The 22,534-nt window shown below is 38.1% G+C and overlaps 1 protein-coding gene across 1 annotated transcript in view; it reads right to left on the reverse strand.

Annotated features, from left to right (window-relative positions):
- Positions 1-22,534, reverse strand: part of PDSS2 (decaprenyl diphosphate synthase subunit 2) — a 303,979-nt gene that overhangs the window by 117,615 nt on the left and 163,830 nt on the right. The gene's annotated exons all lie outside the window — the stretch shown is intronic.

The raw sequence follows: 22,534 nt of genomic DNA on the forward strand, positions 1-22,534 counted from the left end.
TCATGTCCTCTTCCTCTTTCGACTCTGCATCTTTCTCCACAGCTACTAAGTGCTGTCCACTAATATGCACAGGCCCTGAACCACATGTCAATTGCAGGTGGTGTTATTTCAAAGCCCACAAGGGAAAACTGTTGGCTGTACAGACATTTTCAGTGTTGCCAGTGTTACTTTAATTGGACTGCCTTTATAATTCATTGCCTCTGCTTCAACAAGGTGCAATTCATCCTTTGCACCAGCCCCTAAACTGACCAACCTTAAAGATAACCGATGTTCATCTTTATCCACCTTAAAGTGATAATCTTTGTCGGCCTTTAGTTCACAACTGAAAAGATAGTTCCAGAGCCTCAGGGGGCTCATGTCCATACCCACCAAATCTTCCAACGGGTGGTGGTACACACTTAGGTGGGTAAGAAAGCAGATGGAGGTAAACTATGGCTCCTGAAAACAGCTGTGCAAGACAGAATTACTCCAGGGCACTTTCATAATTTTTAAATTGCAATCTACACAAATACATTATATCATAACACTGTACATTACACATATGCATATAAATAAATTATAGCCAGCTCTGTGGCATAGTAGTTAAGCACTGTGAACTGGGAGCTGGATTCCACATGGCTAACCATGGTTCAAATCCCTGTCCTAGTGGTTTGAAAAACATATGCCAAATGTGTGTGCAGTCAGAAGTTTTAGTCTTGTTTTATTTTAGTTTTTGAGACTTTTATAAGTTTTTGGATAAGATTTTTTAGTTTTTGTTTTTGATATATAGGCCCAATTTTTATTAATTATTTTTTTAAATTTTGTTTTGGGAAGTTTGATATTTTTTGGAGGAGTTATTAAGTTTTAAACAAATTATATATATCTACATATATTGACTGGTAGTTTATAAATATGTATAAACAAACAATAATAGTAACAAAACTTGTTTTAACAACTTTTTAAATGTAAAACTGAACAACTTTATTAATAGACTCTCCCAAGTTTATAAAATTTAAGGATCAACAATAGGAATAACTAAAGTATGTTAACTTAATAACAAGAATTATAAGGAGGACTCAGAGAGAACCAGACAGCAATGTTTTTATGAGTCTATGTTTAACATTAGATTTATATTTTTTATATTAATTTTATTTTTATAACTTAGGTGTATTGTATTGGTTATTTAACATGTAATTTTGTCAAACATTTTTTATTTTTTTTTTAGCTAATTTTGGTTTAATAGTTTAGAAAACCAATTAGTTTATATAGAAAATGAAAATTTTATCTAGCTAAATGATTAGATTTTTAGAAACTGGTATTTGTAAGAGTACATTTAAAAAAAATTTTTAAGGATATGACATTAGGATTATAGTCATAGTTAATATTTTGACAAAAATTTATAACTGACAAAGAAATCTGGTTAGATATTAGTTTAATATAATAACTTATTACATGACTGATAAATATTTTATTATAAATTTTTGGGAATTTTAAATTATTTTGGAACACTATATATACATATAAGTACATTACATATTTTTATATATAACTTAAATAAATATAATATTGAGAAAATTAGAATGACTTCATTTGACAATTTTTTTTAATCTTTGTTTAACATATAAAGAATAAGCATGATCAGTTTAACTTTTTTTTTTTTAATGTTTCAGGGACCCTCTGTAAACATCCAAGAGTTATTTTGAGGTCAAAGATCTTTTGTTAATATTAAAACTAAAAACAGAAAGTAACATATAACACATAAATATTAGTTGTTTTATTAAACCAACTATATTAAGATAAACATGATGTTTGATTAATAAAAACTTAGACAAAATATATGTTGGAAATTGTGAAGACTTTTACTTTTTAATTTTTTTATATTTGAAACCAGATTGTTTATTAAAGTTATATGAACTTGAAAAGCATTTAAACTAACGCTTTTTTTTTTGGAGAGGTTTTTGCTATAGGGTGCGTGTGCTCACCAGAAAGAGAGAGACAGAGAGACAAAAAGTGAGAAATCACCCCCCAGGGGGCATGGCCACGCCGCAATCCCTTCTTCTCCATTCTCCTCTCAGGAGCTTGGGCATGCACACACACATGCCCAGCATGAGTTTTAACCCACGGGATCCAGGACGCGAATTGCGGTCGATTACGTGGGAGTCCAGTGACATAGCCACTACGTTAACTGCTGGACCCCATTTAAACTAATTTTTATTAGCATTCTTTTTATAAGCCAAATTGAATAGAATTGTTTAGGGCCTTTTTTATACAGACATACAACATGTAGTACATAACATGACATATTATATGTATGGATGTACACATACCAGGACTATAAGAGTCAATTTTTCTGGGCTTATTTTGACACTAATAAACCAAGTTACAGAGATTTACCATAACCCTTGGCCCGGTGTTGAAAGTTCTGAAAGTGATCTAGAAAACAGTTAAGGGGGGCACATTTTGATGAACAGACTGACGACTGGCCCTGTACCATTTTGACAAAGATAAGAATGACAAAGATAAGACAAAGCAAGACAGTATATCCAGAAATCACTGTCACCAGGAACCTAGGGACCTGGAGGTTTCACTGCATCCAGCCCTCCTAAAGTCTCACCAGGAGAGCTTTCAAACCAAGATAACTAGAATCTTAACAGATTCAGGCACCACCAGTAACTCTAATTTTTGATCTACGTTTGTGAGGCCTCCTTACCCCTCTTGGGACCCAGGACAGGGTGTAAGGAGTGTCCTCGTTGGGGTGTTATTTGGTCACTATAAGGTTCCCAGATCTTGCTGGGGCCTCCAAATGTTGTAGAGTGTCACTGAATGAACGACCACCAAAGTCAGATTAAGTTTAAAGGGAGTCTTTATTAGTTGGCCAGTGTCTACAGCCTGAGGCTTGGGGGCTGAGAGTTAGAACTATAGTCTCAACTGGGATTTGAGTAGTTTTTTTAATAGGGGGTCAGTTACCAGGGGTTTCTATACAAGTAGTTAAAGAAGCTGAACTAAGTAGGTTAATTATTTTTGAGGAGAGTGGGATTTCCATGCAAGCAGATATATTGTTAAACAAAAGGGTTTTGGGTAGTTAGTAAAGACAGTAGTAGGTACAGGACGTCGTCTCAGATACGGTTTTTTATATCGTAGTACAAGTTATTTTTTTAAGGGAAGAACAAGTAGGTTTATAGAAGCAGACAGCCATGTTAGGGCAAGGGAACAAAATGGACAGTTGTTTATGTGTAAGATCTAATATGTGGCCTTCCACAGATGCATTCCTCAAAATTCTGATGAGATGGAGAAATGGAGGAAAAGGGACTGCAGTATGACCATATCCCATAGGGAAGTGACCTCTCCTTCTCTTTTATTCTTTCTTTCTCTCCCTCTGGTGAGCACATGTACCCCCAGTAACTAAAAAAAAAAAGATAAAAAAATTAATTTAAAGTTTTATAAGACACATATCATTATGTCTCTAATGTATTCTAGTTTTTAAAAGAGTTCACAGCAATTCAGTAAATTGATTTCACCACTTACCAATGAATAGGATGAGATCTATGATTTGAAACATTATCTTATATATTATGCTGATATATATCATGTATAGCTCATATTTTGATTAGTCTTTTTTTTTTTTTAGATTTTGCTATAGGGTATGTGTGTGCTCAACAGAGAAAGAGAAGAGGGGAGTGAGATGGCCACACTACAATCCCCTCTCCTGCTCTTGAAATTTTGGGCACAAATGCACATGTGTCCAGTATGTTTTACAAGCCACTGGGTCAGGGACTCAACCTAGCTGACCATGAGGGATCTAGCTACCTTAACTACCACACCAAGCTGGCCCTGGTTAGACATCTATTTTTTTTTTTAAATTACTTTATTTAACTTTATTTATTTATTTAAATTTGACCGGAAGGGCCAGAGCAAGAGAGAGAGAGAGAGAGAGAGCGAGCAAGCAAGCCGTCAGGTCTGGGACTTGAATCATAGCCGGCCATATGGAAGTCCAGCACCCTTAACCACCACACCACCTGTGGACCCCAGTTAGTCATCTTAATTGTACACAAGTTTCCCCGAATTTTGGACAGTTTAAATGTTATTTTGAATAATTTTTAAAGGTGCTAATTTCTTTATAAATTTATAGCAAAACCATGTAAATTAACTGAAGGTAAACAGAAGCAGGAACCAGGGTAAAGTGAATCCCATTAGCATACATTTCTTTTTTTTTTTTAACATATGTAATTAACTGGTTTTATTGATTTTCTTTTGCTGCTTTACATTAATTCACAAAAGTTAGTCAGATAACATTTTTTTTAACTAAACATGGTTTTGATTATCACCACTGAAAATCAATTGACTATCTTGTTGTATATTGATGTAATTAGAGCACATTCAGAATGGATTCCAGGAGTTTTTTTCAGCATTAGCATACATTTCTGTTTCATATGTTTGTATCACTGATGTTGACTCTTAGTCTTGATCTTAGCATACTCATATTATAAAAAGAAATTGGCAGGGCCGGCAGGTGGCATACTGGTTGAGATGCTAGACTTTCCAAAAGGTTGACTATGGTTTGAGTCCTGGACCTGGTGGCTTGCTTTCTCACTCTCTCTCTCTGTCTCTGCCTTTCTCTGGTAAACTCATGTGAAATAATAATAATAAAAAAGTAAATAAATAAATTAAATAATTCTTTTAAAAAATAGCATAGGCCACATTTGGCCAAAGAGCTAAAAATTTTAGTAATTTCTTAGGGCTCACAACTCCATATTGCAAATTCCAGGGCTGCCATATTTTTTTGGTTACACGATTAGTTCCCTTTTCAGTTCAATAGTTCCTCTTCGAACTGGGCCACAAAGGAGGATGTCTGTAATTCAGAGACATCCCAAGATTTGCACTCAAAAGACAGGCACAGAAATAAAAGCATGACTCATGTGCATTAAAACCCATGCACATGGTCTAAAACGGTAGTTATATTTCTTCCAAATACTATTGCAGCTCTTCAAAGCCCATGATTCAATGGATTTTTAAAAAAACTTTTAACAACATGGCCCTACTAGCACCATGTTTTAAAAAATTAGGTAATCCTATTTTCCCTCCTTAAAAAAAATCAAATAGTGGGACCAGCAGTTAGTGTAATGGCTATGTCACTGGACTCCCATGTAGTCGACCACAGTTCGAGTCTCAGACCCGGTGGTTTAAACTCACTCTGGGCACGTGTGCACGCGTGTCCAAGATCCCAAGAGGAAAATGGAGAAGGGATTGTGTCGTGGTCATCCCCCCTGGGGGGTGATTACTTGCTTTCTATCTCTCTGTCTGTCTGGTGAGTGCATGTCCCCAATAAGAAAAAAAACTCTCAAAAAAAAGAAAAAATAAATAAAAAAGAAATTTGGGACTGGCTGCATTGCACCCTTGCATCAAATAATGAATATTTCTGGGATAAAAATTCTCCAATATGTAATGATATATAATCAGCTTTTAAAGTGTTATTTTTAATACTTAGCACAATACACACAAAAAAGTTTACTGAATTATGAATACTGTAAATTAGTTGTATAAATCATAACTATTTCAAAATAAATTAGAGCAATTATCAATTTGCTCAATCACTATTCTCAGAAATTCACATTTGCAAATTCCTTTATGATTATTAAAACACTTAAATAAGTGAAGTTATATTAGTTTCTCAACATAAATCTGTCATAGAGGCAAGTTTACTAACTAGGGGTATTGGTTAAGATTGTTGAAATATTCACATGAATCTTCAGATCTCTGATATTTATAAAAGATTTTGGATTCTCTATCACGTTCCTGATCTTATCAACAATGATGTCTGTTCATGCGCATGTGTACATGTGAGTTTTAACTGTCAGAGGCTACAACAACTCACCAGAGAGAACCAGAGATAGAGGGAGAGGAAGAGCACTTCCCATCCCCCGCAATGGGATGCAGTCACAACACAAGCACTTCTACATTTTGCACTCAAAAGACAGGCACAGAAATAAAAGCATGACTCATGTGCATTAAAACCCATGCACATGGTCTAAAACGGTAGTTATATTTCTTCCAAATACTATTGCAGCTCTTCAAAGCCCATGATTCAATGGATTTTTAAAAAAACTTTTAACAACATGGCCCTACTAGCACCATGTTTTAAAAAATTAGGTAATCCTATTTTCCCTCCTTAAAAAAAATCAAATAGTGGGACCAGCAGTTAGTGTAATGGCTATGTCACTGGACTCCCATGTAGTCGACCACAGTTCGAGTCTCAGACCCGGTGGTTTAAACTCACTCTGGGCACGTGTGCACGCGTGTCCAAGATCCCAAGAGGAAAATGGAGAAGGGATTGTGTCGTGGTCATCCCCCCTGGGGGGTGATTTCTTGCTTTCTATCTCTCTGTCTGTCTGGTGAGTGCATGTCCCCAATAAGAAAAAAAACTCTCAAAAAAAAGAAAAAATAAATAAAAAAGAAATTTGGGACTGGCTGCATTGCACCCTTGCATCAAATAATGAATATTTCTGGGATAAAAATTCTCCAATATGTAATGATATATAATCAGCTTTTAAAGTGTTATTTTTAATACTTAGCACAATACACACAAAAAAGTTTACTGAATTATGAATACTGTAAATTAGTTGTATAAATCATAACTATTTCAAAATAAATTAGAGCAATTATCAATTTGCTCAATCACTATTCTCAGAAATTCACATTTGCAAATTCCTTTATGATTATTAAAACACTTAAATAAGTGAAGTTATATTAGTTTCTCAACATAAATCTGTCATAGAGGCAAGTTTACTAACTAGGGGTATTGGTTAAGATTGTTGAAATATTCACATGAATCTTCAGATCTCTGATATTTATAAAAGATTTTGGATTCTCTATCACGTTCCTGATCTTATCAACAATGATGTCTGTTCATGCGCATGTGTACATGTGAGTTTTAACTGTCAGAGGCTACAACAACTCACCAGAGAGAACCAGAGATAGAGGGAGAGGAAGAGCACTTCCCATCCCCCGCAATGGGATGCAGTCACAACACAAGCACTTCTACATTTCTCCATCCTGTTGGGATTTGGGGCATGGAAGCACGTGTCTGGCCTCTTTTTCAAGCCTCTGGGGCTGTGACCTAAACCTTAGTCAGCCATGCAGGATTCGGCTCCCTTAACTCCTAGGCCACAGGGCTAGTGCTGTTAACAATTTTTTTGACTACTTGGTTTTTCTTCATATATCATGTCATTTCCAGGATTCAACTATATATGGCAAGTTCAAAGTCTCCTCCACACTCAGAACTGTAGAATATGGGAACCAGCAATGATCTAGGAGAAACACAGGATGCTACCTTTATTTTATAGACAGGAAACTAAAGAAATAAGTTGCTTTTCTTATTAGTTACTTCTCTAAAATGTCTTATGACGCCCCTATTGATGTTTTAGAGAAGTAACTAATAAGAAAAGCAACTTGTTTCTTATTTATTCCAATATTTAGACGCTAATAGTCATTTACGAGACTATTATTTTGGAATTAGTAACTATTGATAAATTCTGGAATTAGTAACTATTGATACAAAATTGCTGGCAAAATATATCATGGGTCTTTGTTTTCGACTTTTAGTTAAACATGAGAATTTCTGTGATAAGATTGCTTGGATTTGGGAACCAGCAGTTGGTGTAATGGCTATGTCGCTGGACTCCCATGTAGTTGACCATGGTTCAAGTCCCAAATGTGGTGGCTTAAACTCATGCTAGGCGCATGTGCGTGTGTGCCCAAGATCCAAAGAGAAGAATGGAGAAGGGATTGCAGCATGGCCATCCTCCCTGGGGGTTGATTTCTCGCTTTGTCTCTCTCTGTCTTTCTGGTGAGCGCACATGCCCTATAGCAAAAACCTCTCAAAAAAAAAATTGCTTGGATTTAGATGGTAGCTCTACTTTTTATTAACAAGGTTACCTTGGGGAAATTATCCTTTTTCTGTACCTGGGGATACACTAAATGAGTTAATATACATAAAACACTTTATTTAAACAGTGCCTACCATATAGTTAATGCTCAAAAATATGAGTTGCTGTTATTTTTTAAATGTTAGGTAGTAATTTTGTTTTCTTTTGCCATAGGGCATATATGCTTGCTGGAGAGAGACAGAGAGATGGAAAGTGAGAACTCACCCACCCCCTGGGGGGGTGGTCACACAGCATACACATCCCTTCTCCTTCATTCTCCTCCTGGGATTCTGGGCACACATGCACATGTACCCGGCATGATTTTCAAGTAGACAAGTCTAGGACTCAAACCATGGTTGGCCATGTATGAGTTCAGTGCCTTAACTACCTCACCACCTGCTGGCCCCACTAGGTAGGCATTTTAATGAAGATAAAATTTGTTTACAGTATGAGGTTTCTAAATTCAATGATTTTTAAAAAATGGAGTATTGCAATATGAGCTAAATAGTCTGGGGAAAAATGTGTGTGACTTGAACCAGAAATTCAGAGAGATAAAATGAGAGGTTTAATGTTACATGACTAATGGGGGTGCGGGGGGCGATGGCTAACTGGAAAGGAAGAAAAAGAAAAAGAAAGCCAGAGCTAGGTTCTAGGTTCACAGACTCCTGCTTCAAGGATCTTTCTACTTCTCTTTGTAGCTTTATATGTTGTCTCCAGGAGTATAAAATAGGTAAGTGCCTGTATAAAACAGCTTAACACATTATGAAAATTTAATTGATCTATAACAGTGTAATTGAAACTGCTAGTAGTAAGGAAAATAGCTCATCTGATATTCTAAGCAGGGTAACTCTCCCTTAAAGCCAAAGACTGGACATACAATTGTGTTGGTGTTTCCTGATTTCTGGCTGACTTACTATGCACAGTGCAAATAGCTCCAGAAAACAACAATTAAGCCATATAAAGGACAACAAACAATTGAATACATTTTCCAAAATGCTTAAAAAGAAACTTCCTTGGCATAGACATACTTTCCAACAAACCCTGTTTAATGTTTTCACAGTTTACAGTCTCAGAAATGACCTCAGGGTCAGGCATTTGTCAGCTAATGACCTGTTGGTCTAATGGCCTTCAGCTTTGCCTTGGGCACACAAGTCCTCCAGTAGGTCATTAGCTGCCAGAAAAGGGCTCTCCCCAATCACTATTGCTAAATAAATAAAATTTGCTCCTGGGCTAAGGTCCTATAAGCCAACTCTGACTTACAGTGAATTATTTATTTTTATTTTTTATTGAGTATTTACCACTCGAAGGATTAGGAAATGATGGAAATGTAGAACCAGAATTCTATCAATACAACTGAGCTATATGTGGCTATTAATGAGATGGATCCTTTTGGATATTCTTAAAAATTCTCTTGCTTAGGATGTTCAAACTCAGAATTAGTTTAAAACAGCAGCACCAGATTATAAGGGCACTGCACTTCGGAATTTCATCTGTAAATCAGTTGTACAGAGTATATACCCACATTTTCCCAACAAAGCAAGGTTACAAAAGGGCAGCCCATGAAAGTTTGGGTAGTTCATAGCGTTAAAAATATCATACACTTGTAAATAGAAATAGAAGACTAGAAATCCATACTTACAGTACCTGCAATTAAACAAAATAGGAAAACAAATCTGAATAGGAAATATTTGTTAAATTACCTTTAAATGTCGATAGTTAAGGAAAATTTGGCTTAATAAGAAGGCTAAGAATAGAGACACTGGTTTATCCTTATGCTATTTTAGTTCTAATTATATTATTTCCCTTTTTCTTAACCCAAGAGTATGCCAAGCTCTACTTTATGTTTTTAACTCCAAGTAAAGGTTCTTGGCTTATTTCTTTTCTGATAAACAGAGCAAGGGAGAAGGCCAGAAGGTGGATGACAGTTTTTTTCTGAAATAATAAAAGAGGGAAAAGAAGAAAAACTGGAGGCAAAGAGTTGAAGGGGATGCACTTTGGAGAGATGCCTGAGGTGAAATTAACTGAGCTGTGAACAGTAAGAGACAGAAAAGGGCGCTGTGTGTACCTCTGCCAGGATGAAGAGAGGAGACCCCAGCCAGGCAACCGAGGGTGCAGGGGAAGGGTGAGCTGTTCCTCCGCTAACTTCTTTTTTAGGCTTCTAACTCAGAAAGATCTTCGAGTAAGATCATTATGAAGGTGAAAGGAGAGTACTGAAAAGTCAACCTTGAAAACAGATTTTTTTTTTCCCCTTTCTCCCTCTGGCATTAGAGAAACATTTTAGCAATTTATGCCAGTAAAAATGGAGGGGAAAACTGATTTAGTTAAATTGACTTATGGAAAGTAGAAAATGGGATTTTAAAAAATTGAGGCTGCAGAGCCAGCAGGTTGTATGGTGGATAAGGGGTTGGATTCTCACATGGCTAACCCCAGTTAAAATCCTGGGCACAGTGACTTGAAACTCACATTGGACATGTGTGTGTGTGTGTGTGTGTGTGTGTGTGTGTGTGTGTGCATGCCCCAAATCCTAAGAAAATGGAGGAGAGGGATTACAGCAAGGCCATGCCCCTTTGGGAGTGATTTCTCACTTTCTTTCTCTCTGTCTCTCTGGTGTGTGCACATGCCCTATAGCAAAAATCTCTTAAAAAAGAAAAAAATTGAGGCTGTTAAATGTACCTTTGAGGGACCAGCAGATAGCGTAATGGTTACGTTGCTGGACTCCCACATAGTCAACTATGGTTCAAGTCTCAGACCCAGTGGCTTGAATTCACTTCTGGCTTGTGTGCGTGCAGGCCCAAGATTCCAGCAGGAGAAGGAATTGTGGTAAGACCATCCCACTGGGGGGTGATTTCTTGCTTTCTGTCTCTCTGTCTCTCTCTCTCTCTTCAGTGAGCGCATGTGTCCTATAGCAAAAATCTGTCCCTTAAAAAAAAAGGTACTTTTGAATTGCTATAACAAATATATTTCTATCTCTCATGGTGTGGGATTCAAATCTACCTACTTCAGAAGTTGTATTTTCATAAGCTCAGATTTTATTTTATAATTTTTTATAATTTTTAATTTATTATTATTTTTAAAATTTGCTATAGGGCACATGCACTTATTAGAGGGAGAGACAAAAAGAGAGAGAGAAATAGAAAGTGAGAAAGCAAGCCACCAGGTCCAGGACTTGAACTGTAGTTGGACATGTGGGAGTCCAGCATCTTAACCACCATATCACCTGCTGGCCCCAATTTAACTTTTTTATGGGAATTTTTGAATGCTAGGCATTTGAAAGAAATAGTTCAGCTTCCCTTGTTCTTCTTTCTTGTCAGATTTCTGGTTTGGCAGACATTCAGAGAAATTCCATTTTATGTGATGGTATTTGACCTTCCTAGGCCAAAGAGATACTACTTTCAATTGTTCTGTAGCATCCAAATGGGAAAAGTTCAAAGTTTTAGTGAGATAAATAAATTTAAAAAGATGCAATACATGTCTCCTTATTTCTAGTGTATTTTACACAGTTCATCAGTTTTACTCTAAAGATCAAGGAAACAGGCCCAGGAAATGGATGTAATCTCTGCTTGCTCTATGACTGTATTAGCCAATGATAAGAGAAAAGTTGGAGAAATCATTTACTTTGGGACTTTGAAATAGTAATCTTACTTTTCTTCTTATTATGATTATATTACATATAATCACATATATCTTTATAGTGTATAACATTTCTTTTTCCAGCACAGTTGCCATGCATATCAGTCAAGACAAAGACATTACTATACACATCAGCAGCAGCAAGAAATAGTAATCTTATGATGGCATTTTGATTTCTCTGTTTAATTGATTAAAGGTAGTCTCCTTTTATGTTACAATATACAAAACCCTACTGACCTTCTGTACTCATTTACTCTAGTCCTGAAAAATCTACACTTGAGTGGGATATCTGCATATAATGACCAACATTTATCTTGGGTATCAAACTAAAGAGGTTAAAGATAATGAATGATTCAATAATTTCCACAAGTAAACTAGTCTTGGCAAAGCTATAAGTACAGTGTCATAATAAAGCCCATTTTAAATGAATATGATAAGAGAAAAAAGTTCTGGTGATGTAGCATATTTTTAGGTTTCATTTTCAACATGAATTTGAAAGTAAAATTAATAGAACAGGTAAGACAAACATCAAATAACCAACAGCAGCCTCTTTGTTAAAATACATAGCGTGTTAATAGAGGAGATTTATATGCATAAATTAAGTATATTTATACAAACAAAATTCTTCCTCATAAACAACATATTTATGCCTTAAGGAAAATAAAGTTAACATAAGGAAATACATCAGCTACGTAAAGAGTACATCTGTGCTGCTGGTTATTTAGAAATACAAATCACTAGTGCTTAATAGAACAGCCCCCCAGGAGTCACATCATGACAATGCTCCTAGGTGTTCAGGAAAGATCCAGGCTGACTCAGTCTCCCACCTGATGTATAGAGATAGTCCATTAAATGAAAATGACTACAAAGTTTTAAAAAAATAATAATGCGGTGAATTGAATTCTTTAAGTGCTCCACTTATCCTTGTACAAGTAAATAAAGACTGTTTTCAATAAAAGATGACAAGTAGCAATCCATACAGTCTAATTGGCAGTGTGGCTTAATTCTAAAATACAAATCCAGTCTAAATAAATGCAGGGACCAGAGAAAACCTGTAATGGCCGGCTAGATTTTTAAATTACAGAGCTTCTCCATTTCATTATTCCCCACCACCAGCAGGTCTCATTGATAGCTTGATTCCCAAACACTAAAATTTTAGAATCTGGCATCACTACCTCAGTACAGCATTCAGTGATGCTCTACGTGCATACAATAAAGAGCAACTTATCTCAATGGAGTTAGGGGATTTATGGCTTAAAAATAGGCATCCTGAGGTCTCTTAGTCCAGATCTTTATACAATAAAGTAATAAAATAAAAAGTTGACCTTATGTTCCACAATTGAAAGTGAATAAAACCCAAGCATTAATTTCTAACCTCACTCTTGAATTCAAAAATCTTGCTAATTTGCACTTATGTGACTATAGCTATAATAGTAAGAAGACAATTACCAGAAGATTAATATACCGATTTCTATACTTAGAGATATTTAAAAATCTAAGTGTTACCTAAAGCAATTGCCCCGAAGACCCTTCATCTCTTAGGGAAAAGCCACAGGGAGAATAATTGACTTTGCTAATTTTACCCTCGGCAATCATAAAACCCCTCTGAATTCCATCTGACTGCAGAATCCTTCCTCTAATGGCTTCTCCCAGAAGTACAGACATAAACACATTCTATAGAAATTTAGACAAGAATCTATTATAGTGGCACAAAAAAAAAAAAGGGAAATTGGTAGAATGAATAAGTCATAAAAAATTAAAGTTGCTACAAATATGCCAACTTTAATTACCAAGTTAAAGACATACCCTTAAAGAAAAAGCAGGCTGTCACTGTGAAGAAACAGTGACATATTATACACAGGAATTCTGTATTAAGTTCTTCCTGCTCCCTCATTCCCGTGATATCAATTTACATGCTATTGCTAACAAATTTTCTTCCTTCTAAAAGAAAACTAAAATGTCATGAAATGGAATCTAACGTTACCAAGACATTGATCATATGTAGGACTAAGAAAACTTAATAGTGCCCCAAAGCAATATTTGTTGCTACCTCTTTCAAAATAAACCCCAAACAAACAAAACAAACCCAATGATTAGTACTGTGCTCAATCAACTGAAGCTTCTGGGAGACTCATTTAATAATGCAAATTATCTTCTGAGCTATAACTTCACTTTCCATAAAAATATATTCTGATGATATTTAGTTACCCCTTACAATCTTCTCCCAGTTTAAAATACTGTTCACATGATTTGAAGATCATCTATTATGAGTAAAGGAGGGATACTAAAAGCCTAGATTTGCAGAGGATCAACCATGGACCCCTGGGCGTGGTATTCAAGACCTTTTCACAGAAAGCGAGCTGGTGAAGCGTCTTCTGAAATTGATGTTCAATGACTCTTTAAAGATACAAAAAAAAAATCTATGTTTTGGATGAACAGGAGGGTTGCACCGAATAAAGGCATCAATTCAACACAGAATTATCAAATTCAGGGGGAAAAACACACATATCATGGCCTAAAAACAAAAAATAAAAAATAAAACACCAAAAACAAACAAACAAACAAAAACAAACAAAAACTTCCTCACCAGGGAAAGGGTAATAAAATGCAAATCTAAAAGTGCAAACCCATGCAGAGACATGAAGGTATGGGACTCACTGAAGGAGAAGAAAATGCGTGATGGTTCTTATTGCAAGGAGAAGCTTTGGGCTCAGTTGTTGCTTGGATATGCTACTCACCACCACCCCTCCTTCTTTTTTGTAAATCAAGTAGTGCTACTGAAACCCAGTGCCTAATGGAGCAGATGGTGGAGGTCTTAGACTCTGGAACATTTTTAGTGATGCTTCTGAATGTAAAACACCAAGAGTGGATTTCACAGGCTGTGAATCTGATTTGATTTTGATGGGAGTAAAGCCTCCATTTTCACTGAACTTGAACCACATTAAAAGAAAGAATGTGTGACTGACACAAGCTAGCTAAGAAAAAGGAACATATTAAATATTATTCCCATAAAGGGAAGTAGTTTAAACAAGTGATTATTTGTTCATGTATTATAGCACAATTATATCTAAACATAATACCACCATCTTAACCTTATATAAGATTTCATCCAAATAGCTCAAAGTAAGCTAAAAATGATGATTAGAGAAAACAAATAGTAACTTGTCTAATGGCAATGAGCCTTGGATTTCTAAGGTGAAGACCACGCTAAAGCTAACTGTTGAAATATGGACCTGGGTACTAGTAAGCAATAGGTCCAGAACATCTCCCAGTTAGGTATGGGGGTCCAGTCCATGAGCAGCCAGGGGTATGGCCATGTCCAGCTCCAGGCACCATACCGGACCTCTTCCCCCAACAAGCAAAGCCCAAACTTCATCACAAACCACAGCAGGTAGGTATGGCAAAGAGGAAAGATGAACGATACAGTCAGTGACTACCAGTGACAACTGACCACTAACCTTCCATCATGATGTGAGTTCAGTGAAGGGAGGAATTTAGTAAGACCCATCAGTATACTATTGGGTTGTCTGAAGTCATGATCGATTTTTGCATAGAAAAACATCACAACTTTTCCAACAACCCAATACATACACAGAGAGGAGAGGAATTTGAAGTGAATAAAAATAGAAGGAGGGTCAGCTTCGTGTTGTAGCCTCCAGGTGCAACTCAGGTGAAGTTGGGTCTCATATGGAGAATGTCCACCCTGCTCAGCCAAAGACACATCAGGCACATGGCCAGGAGAACTGAAGAAGGGGGAGTCACAGAGTGACAGGACTCCATGGAGGGTGCTTTTCTCTCGTGTGGGCATGCACTCTACCATGAAGGAAGAAGTAAACAGAAAGAATGCCCAAAGAGTAAGAAATCCCTAAGCAGAAAGTTGTGATTCTCTATTATCATGTTTCATCTGGCCAACTTGTTTCTTCCATTAGCTTTGTTTCACATGGAGATAAACTGGATATTACAGGCAACATTCTATTTTTTCCACTAAAAGCAGCAGGTCTATCTCATGGAACTATGTGCTGGCCAAAAAGGTGATGAGAAGGTAGGGCAGAATGCAACTTGCCTCTCAGTACCCTGACTTCCCAACTTTCGGCTGGGCACATGGCTACCTGCAGTAAAGATCATGTTTACTAGCCTCCCTTATAGCTTAGGTGTAGCCATATCGTTCAATTCTGGCCAAGGGGTTATAGACAGACAGCTTTTGTTTAGCTTCTGAAAAATGTCCTTAAAAACGTTTAACCATTTATTTCCTTCACAAGTGAGAGACAGATACAGAGAGAATGAGAGAGATCAGACCTCCAACAGAGTTCCAACACCGTGACCCACCCACAGCCTCTGCCAGCCCCAGATCATGGGCATGACACTAGGGCCTGGTATACTCAGGGAGGTCTCTAGACTGAACTGGGAACCTTCCCATGTAGGTTAGCCTCACAGAGCATCACGTTTCACTGCTGTGCTACTGCCCAACCCCTATCCTTTAAGTGCAAACAGAATATTAAATTTATTATCCAAACTGGGACACTTAAGAGTAAAAAGGAGTGTTAACATAACTAAAATTTCATACTTTCTGAAACACTATTAACTAAAAATTGATTTTGCTATATTGGTAGATTCAATTAGTTCTAGTCAGAAAATTTTAAAAAGATTCAATGTCAGGGGCTGAGCAGTGGCACAGTGGTAGTGCAGTGGATCCACATGTGAAGGTTCAGGGGCCTGTCCTGGGGCCTCCCTGTGTGCATTGGGTGCACATGTGTGTGATCGTGAGGTGCATCACAGTGTGAGGGCTCTGGTGTGTGTGTGTGTGTGTGTGTGTGTGTGTGTGTGCGCGCGCTGTGTGTGTGTATCTCAGAAGAAATAAATAAACTTATAAATGGGCCTTTTAAAAATAAAATTTCACTCGGGGCCGGCAGATGGTGAGGTAGTTAAGGGCACTAGACTCTCACATGGCCAACTTTGGTTCAAGGGCTGGACCTGATAGCTTGCTTTCTCACTTTCTCTCTCTCTCTCTCTTTGTCCCTATCTGGTCAAATTAAAACAAATAAATAAATAAAATTAAAATAATTATTTTTCTTTTTTTTTTTTTTTCTGAGAGGTTTTTGCTATAGGGCGTGTGCGCTCACCAGACAGACAGAGAGAGACATAGAAACAGAAAGCGAGAAATCACCCCCTGGGGGGATGGTCACGCCGCAATCCCTTCTCCTCCATTCTCCTCTCGGGATCTTGGGCACGCATGCACATGTGCCTGGCGTGAGTTTAAGCCATCGGGTCCGGGACTCGAACTGTGGTCAACTACATGGGAGTCCAGCGACATAGCCATTATGCCAATTGCTGGTCCCATGAATATGTTCTTTTTATTTCTTGTGAAATTTTTTTGTAAAGAATTATTTTAACTTGTGAAGCTGGCAGAGGAGCACAGATTCTACACATCCCCACCCCTCTCAGCATTCTTGAGTTTGTGATGTAAAGAAAAGCTCTAGCCAATCAGTTGCTGCATGACTTGAATAAACCAATGCAAACGCTTGACAAACTTGTAACTACCCTCTTCTTTCCTTTCTTTTTGTTATATAAACCAGTTTTCTTGGGCATCATTTCGGTGAGCACATGCCTAAGAAATCAGAATTCTACTCAACCGTTTGTCCCAAGCCCTAGCTCAAATAAACCACTTTTATTTCACTTATTATGTCTCAGTTTTTTAGGTTGACAGATCAAAGTTTAACATCATGGTTGTAAACAGACTGATTTACAACCTCAGGAAACAAAAAGAGAGAGCAGAGCGGCCAGCCAGTGGCATGGTGGTTAAGGCAGCTGGATTCCACATGGTCAACTGAACAGTTAAGAGTTCTAGACTCAGCAGTTTGAAAAGCTTGTGCATGCATGTTCCAGATCCCAAGAGGATAATGGAAGGGAAGGGACAGCAGCATGACCATCTCTCTGGGGGAGTGCTTTCTCACTTTCCTTCTCTCTCTCTCTCTCTTCCTCTCTTCACACCCTCTCCCCAACACTATGAGAACACATGTCCTATAGCAAATTAAAAACAGAGAGAGACAGAGAAGACACATACTGGTGTGCTGGTATGTTTTGTTCTTGACATCAGCTACATCCCTCAAAACTTAGAGTTCAGTGACTCTGACTATAAACATGTACATCATTTAAAAACTTTTTTTTTGGCAACAATAGCTTTTATTTCAAATGAGAGGAGTGCTGATGCTTGTCTGGATGTACTTATGAACTGTGTGTGTGCCACAGCCAATTTCAACTGCTCCACAACTTTCCTAATGGAGTTAGAACATGGTTTTTCACCACGAACACAGCCTCGCTAACACTTGTGCTTGTACTGAGCTAATAATTTTATCTTGAGTGTTGAACTTTTAAACTGAATCTCCAAGCTCACATATAAAGACTTTACCTCTGAAGCATACACTTCCATAAAGTTTGACCTTGATCTCATGAATGGAAGTGAGAAAGAAAAAGCAGTTCAGAACAGTCTACGGAATGCAGGTCTGCCAATCCCAAGAGAGGCATGAACTTGAGGCCTTGTTTATGCCCCGACACCCACTGGGGCTAATCAGTTGCCTGTGTTATTTCAAGTGGACCAGTGTAAAGTCTTGACAAACAACCTGTACCCCCCTTCTTGCCTTCCTCTTTGCTATATTAATTAGACCTCTCAGCAGCCATTCTGGTGCACACATTCTAGGCAACTAGAAATCTGTCACTTGGGTGAAATAGCCTAAACCTTTGGCTCAGATAGACTTTTTTTTTTTTTTTTTGGAGAGGTTTTTGCTATAGGGCATATGCGCTCGCCAGACAGAGAGGGACAGAGAGACAGAAAGTGAGAAATCACCCCCTGGGGGAATGGCCATGCCACAATCCCTTCTCTTCCATTCTCCTCTTGAGATCTTGGGCACTCACGCACACATGCACATGCACCCAGCATAAATTTTAAGCCACCGGGTCCGGGACTCAAACCATGGTCGATTACATGGGAGTCCAGCGACATAGCTATTACACTAACTGCTGGTCCCCCCCTCAGATAGACTATTTTCCCTCTGCTTACTTTGTCTCAGCTTTCCTTTTAGGTTGACAAATGCAAAGGAAAACACACACACACACACACACACACACACACACACACATGCACACACACACACACACACCAATTTTAGAATTAATTTGCATGATTTAATTGTTTGAAATACCTGTTGACAATGAACTAAAACTAGAAGTATTTAATTGTTCACAAAATTCTATCAGTGGAGCCAATAAACAAGCATAAGAACTATAGCTTTTCTCTTCCTACCTGTACATAAAAAGTTATAGTTAAAAATGAGTGAAATCAGGGGCTGACAGATAGTGTGGTGGTTAAGGGTGCTGGACTCCCACATGGCCGACCGTGGTTTAAGTCCCGGACCTGGCAGCTTGCTTTCTCACTTTCCCTTTCTCTCTCTCACACTTTGTCCCTCTGTGGTCAAATGAAAATACATAAGGAACTAGATGAATAACAAAAGTTAAATAAAATAATTTTAAAGAACAAGTGAAATTAACTTAGAAGAATAGTCATTGGTGTAAAGTTATGCTTCACAGAGTGGTATGCATACCTACTGTCTGCAGCTGTATGTATTACATCATCATTTTCAAGCCAAGTCTCCTTGAATTAATTATTAACTTTTGAAATAGATCCTGACACTTTTTCAGCAGATTTGACTTTTCTTGTTTTTTTGTTTGTTTGTTTGTTTTTGTTTTTAATTTGTTATAGTGCATGGAGAGAGTTAGGGTGGGGATGAGGAATGAGAGAAACACTCCCCAGGGGGAATGACCACACTGTCATCCCTTCTCCATTTTTCCTTTCGGGATTTATGAGCAATGCACATACACAGGCCTGGCATGGTTTTTAAGCCACTGGGTCCAGGACATGAACAGCACAGTCGGTTATGTGGAATACGGCCGCCTTAACCACCACACCACTGGCCTGCTCTGGCTTTTCTTGTTCTCATATAGTCAGCGACACCACCATGGCCTCCATGTATAGTAAATGTCCGCCGGTATTTTATGCAAGTTACACATGTCCCATCAACTTTCTTGAGAAACAAAAAATTTAGTAATGAAAAAAATGGGACTAGTTTCATGGTCTGTGGCTAAAGCAGCCAGATCTCACATGGCTGATTGTGCAGCTGGAGTGCTGGACCCAGCGTGGTGGCCAACTGTGTTCAAATCCTGGCTCTGACAGCTTGAAAAAACATGCTGGGTGTGTATTAGTGTATGCCCTACATCCTGAAAGGATGCAGAAATAGAGGGAAAAGAACTGTGGCATGGCCATACCCACTGGAAGGGTGTTTTCTTTCTCTGGTGAGTGGACATACTCTCTGGCAATTAAAGGGAAAAAAATGAACCATATACTTGTAGTTTTTTCACTCTATTGCTTGAAAGTGTTGCCAAACAATAAAACAATGACAGATGCACATTGTACAGGGAGTGTGCTCATCTCCCTTTCCCTGCTCTGCAGCAGAATCAACCAGCTTTGGTTTCCTCTATGTGCATCACACACACCAAACCAAGCCATATTTCCAAGTTACTAACAGTACCTGGCAGCTTTGTGACTCTCGCATCCATGCGTGGGCCATGGTACAACATGGTGGATATGTCAGCTGGCCAGAGGGGCAGGTCAAATCCTCTGTGACAACCTTACACAGGGAGTTGGCTCTCTCTAGACATTTGAGTAGGAAGTTTATTGTAATCAGCAATTGTCTGGCATTCTAGCCTTGACTGAGAGGTGTCAGTTACACTGTGTCTGAAAGATTTGCGGAAAAAGATGAGTTATTACTGGTTGTTTTTCAGATTTCATAATACCTTATAATGGGGCCAGCCAGGTGGCATTTTGGTTAAGGTGGTTGTATGGTTTGAGTCCCAGACCCAGTGGCTTAAAAAACATGCAGGGCATGTGTGCGCATGTCAAAAATCCCACGTGGAGAATGGAGGAGAAAGGATTGTGGCATGCAACCCCCGAGGGGAGATTTCTCACTTTTTTGCTCTCCCTGCCTCTCCCTGGGGAGCACACATACCCTAAACAAATTAAAAAACAAGCAAATCTTGAAATGAGAACCATTAAGTGTTAAGATCAGGATGGTAGGGACCAGCAGATGGTGTAGTGGTTAAGGCCCTGGATTCCCACATGGCCTGGTAACTTGAAACTCACACTGGGTGTGAGTATGTGTGTGCCCAAAATCCCAAGAGGAGAAATGGAGGAGAAGGAATTGTGGTGTGGCCATCCTCGCTGGGGGCGGTGGGGGGTGTTTCCCTACTTTCTCTCTGTGTGTCTCTGGTGAGTGTACACACCCTAAAGCAAAAATCTCTCTTAAAAAAAAAAAGATAGATGGCAGAATGGCAAGACAGAGGACAGATGTGGATCCTTATTTTGCAGAATCACCATGCCAACCCTTTACTGCTTACTCCTGATGTTTTACATGAGAGAAAAAAATAAACTATGTTGTTTAGACCACTATTATCTTTTAGTTAAGTCTAATCCTAAATGATATTTAAGGAATATCTCTACTACCTTTCCAGAAAACAGCTCAATACTATGTAACAAGAATATTAAATATGTTTATATCCTTTGAAGTACCCTAAGTATTTACCTTTTAAATTTTTTTCTTTTAATTTCTTTTATACATTTAATCGTTATATCCCACTACAGCTTGTAAGGTGAATTTACCTAACATGAATACACTTCATACCAGTTCAGCTGAGGGTACTATACACACTATCAACAACAGATAAGCACCCATTTCTGTGTGGCATGAACGTTTTACCTTTCTATTTTTCTCCTTGATTCCTTTTCTCACACTCCTAAGGATGTACACACACACACACACATACACGCACACATATATATTTTAAGAATTATTTTATTTAACTTTTTTTATTTGTTTCATTTTTAATTTGACCAGACAGGAACAAGTAAGAGAGAAAGAGAAAGAGAGAAGGTAAGCTGCCACATCTGGGACTCAAACTGTGGTCGGCCATGTGGGAATCCAGCATCCTTAATAACCATGCCACCTGCAGCCTCTATATATTTATTTTTTAAATTTATATTTTTTAAAAGAGATTTTTGCTATAGGGCACATGCACTCACCAGAGAAACAGAGAGACAGAAAGCGAGAAATCACCCCCCAGGGGAATGGCTATGTCATAATCCTCTCTTCTCCACTCTCCCCTCAGGATTTTGGGCATGCACACACATACGCCCAGTGTAAGTTTTAAAGTCACTGGGTCTGAGACTCAAACCATAGTTGGCCATGTGGGAGTCCAGCAACATGACTATTAGGCCATCTGTTAGTCTTCCTAAGTATTTATATTAAAGAAATAGTCTGGAATGGAGAAAACTGATGTGCAAAGATGTTTACTACAGATCAGTAATTTATGATAGTAAAAAATAAGCAACTTAAATGTCCAACAGGATAAATTTGTTAAATGAAGATTATATCTAAATGACCAAATATTATATAGATATTAAGGAGTTCATGAAAGTGCCAGCCGATGGGATGGTGGTTATGGCAGCTGGATCCCACATGGCCAACTGTATGATCTGGGTCTCAGGTCCAGCGGTTTGAGAAGCATGCCCAGTGCACGTGTGAGCATGCCCAAAATCCTGAGGGGAGGGAGAAATGGAGGAGAAGGGACTGCAGTGTGACCATTCTCTATGGGAAATGTGCTGTCACTTTCTCCCTCTCTCTCTGTCTGTTTCTGACAAATACATGCACCCTGTGGCAAAAATAAAAACAAAAAAATTATGGAAAATGCTAATAACATAGAAAAATGCCCACAACATAACCTGAAGCAGGAAAAAATAGGGGTGGCCACTGGCACAGTGGTAACACACAGCTCAGGGGATGCTGGATACAAATGCAAAAGCCCAGACTAGATTCCCTGGTCAACCTTAAACAGAGTGCGCACAGATGATCCCATGTCTGGGAAAGCTGAGGCCGGTCACGGAGCTTGTCTTTCTCTTT

The sequence above is a fragment of the Tupaia chinensis genome, unplaced genomic scaffold, assembly GCF_000334495.1.
Source record: "Tupaia chinensis unplaced genomic scaffold, TupChi_1.0 Scaffold000527_1, whole genome shotgun sequence".
NCBI lineage: Eukaryota > Metazoa > Chordata > Mammalia > Scandentia > Tupaiidae > Tupaia > Tupaia belangeri.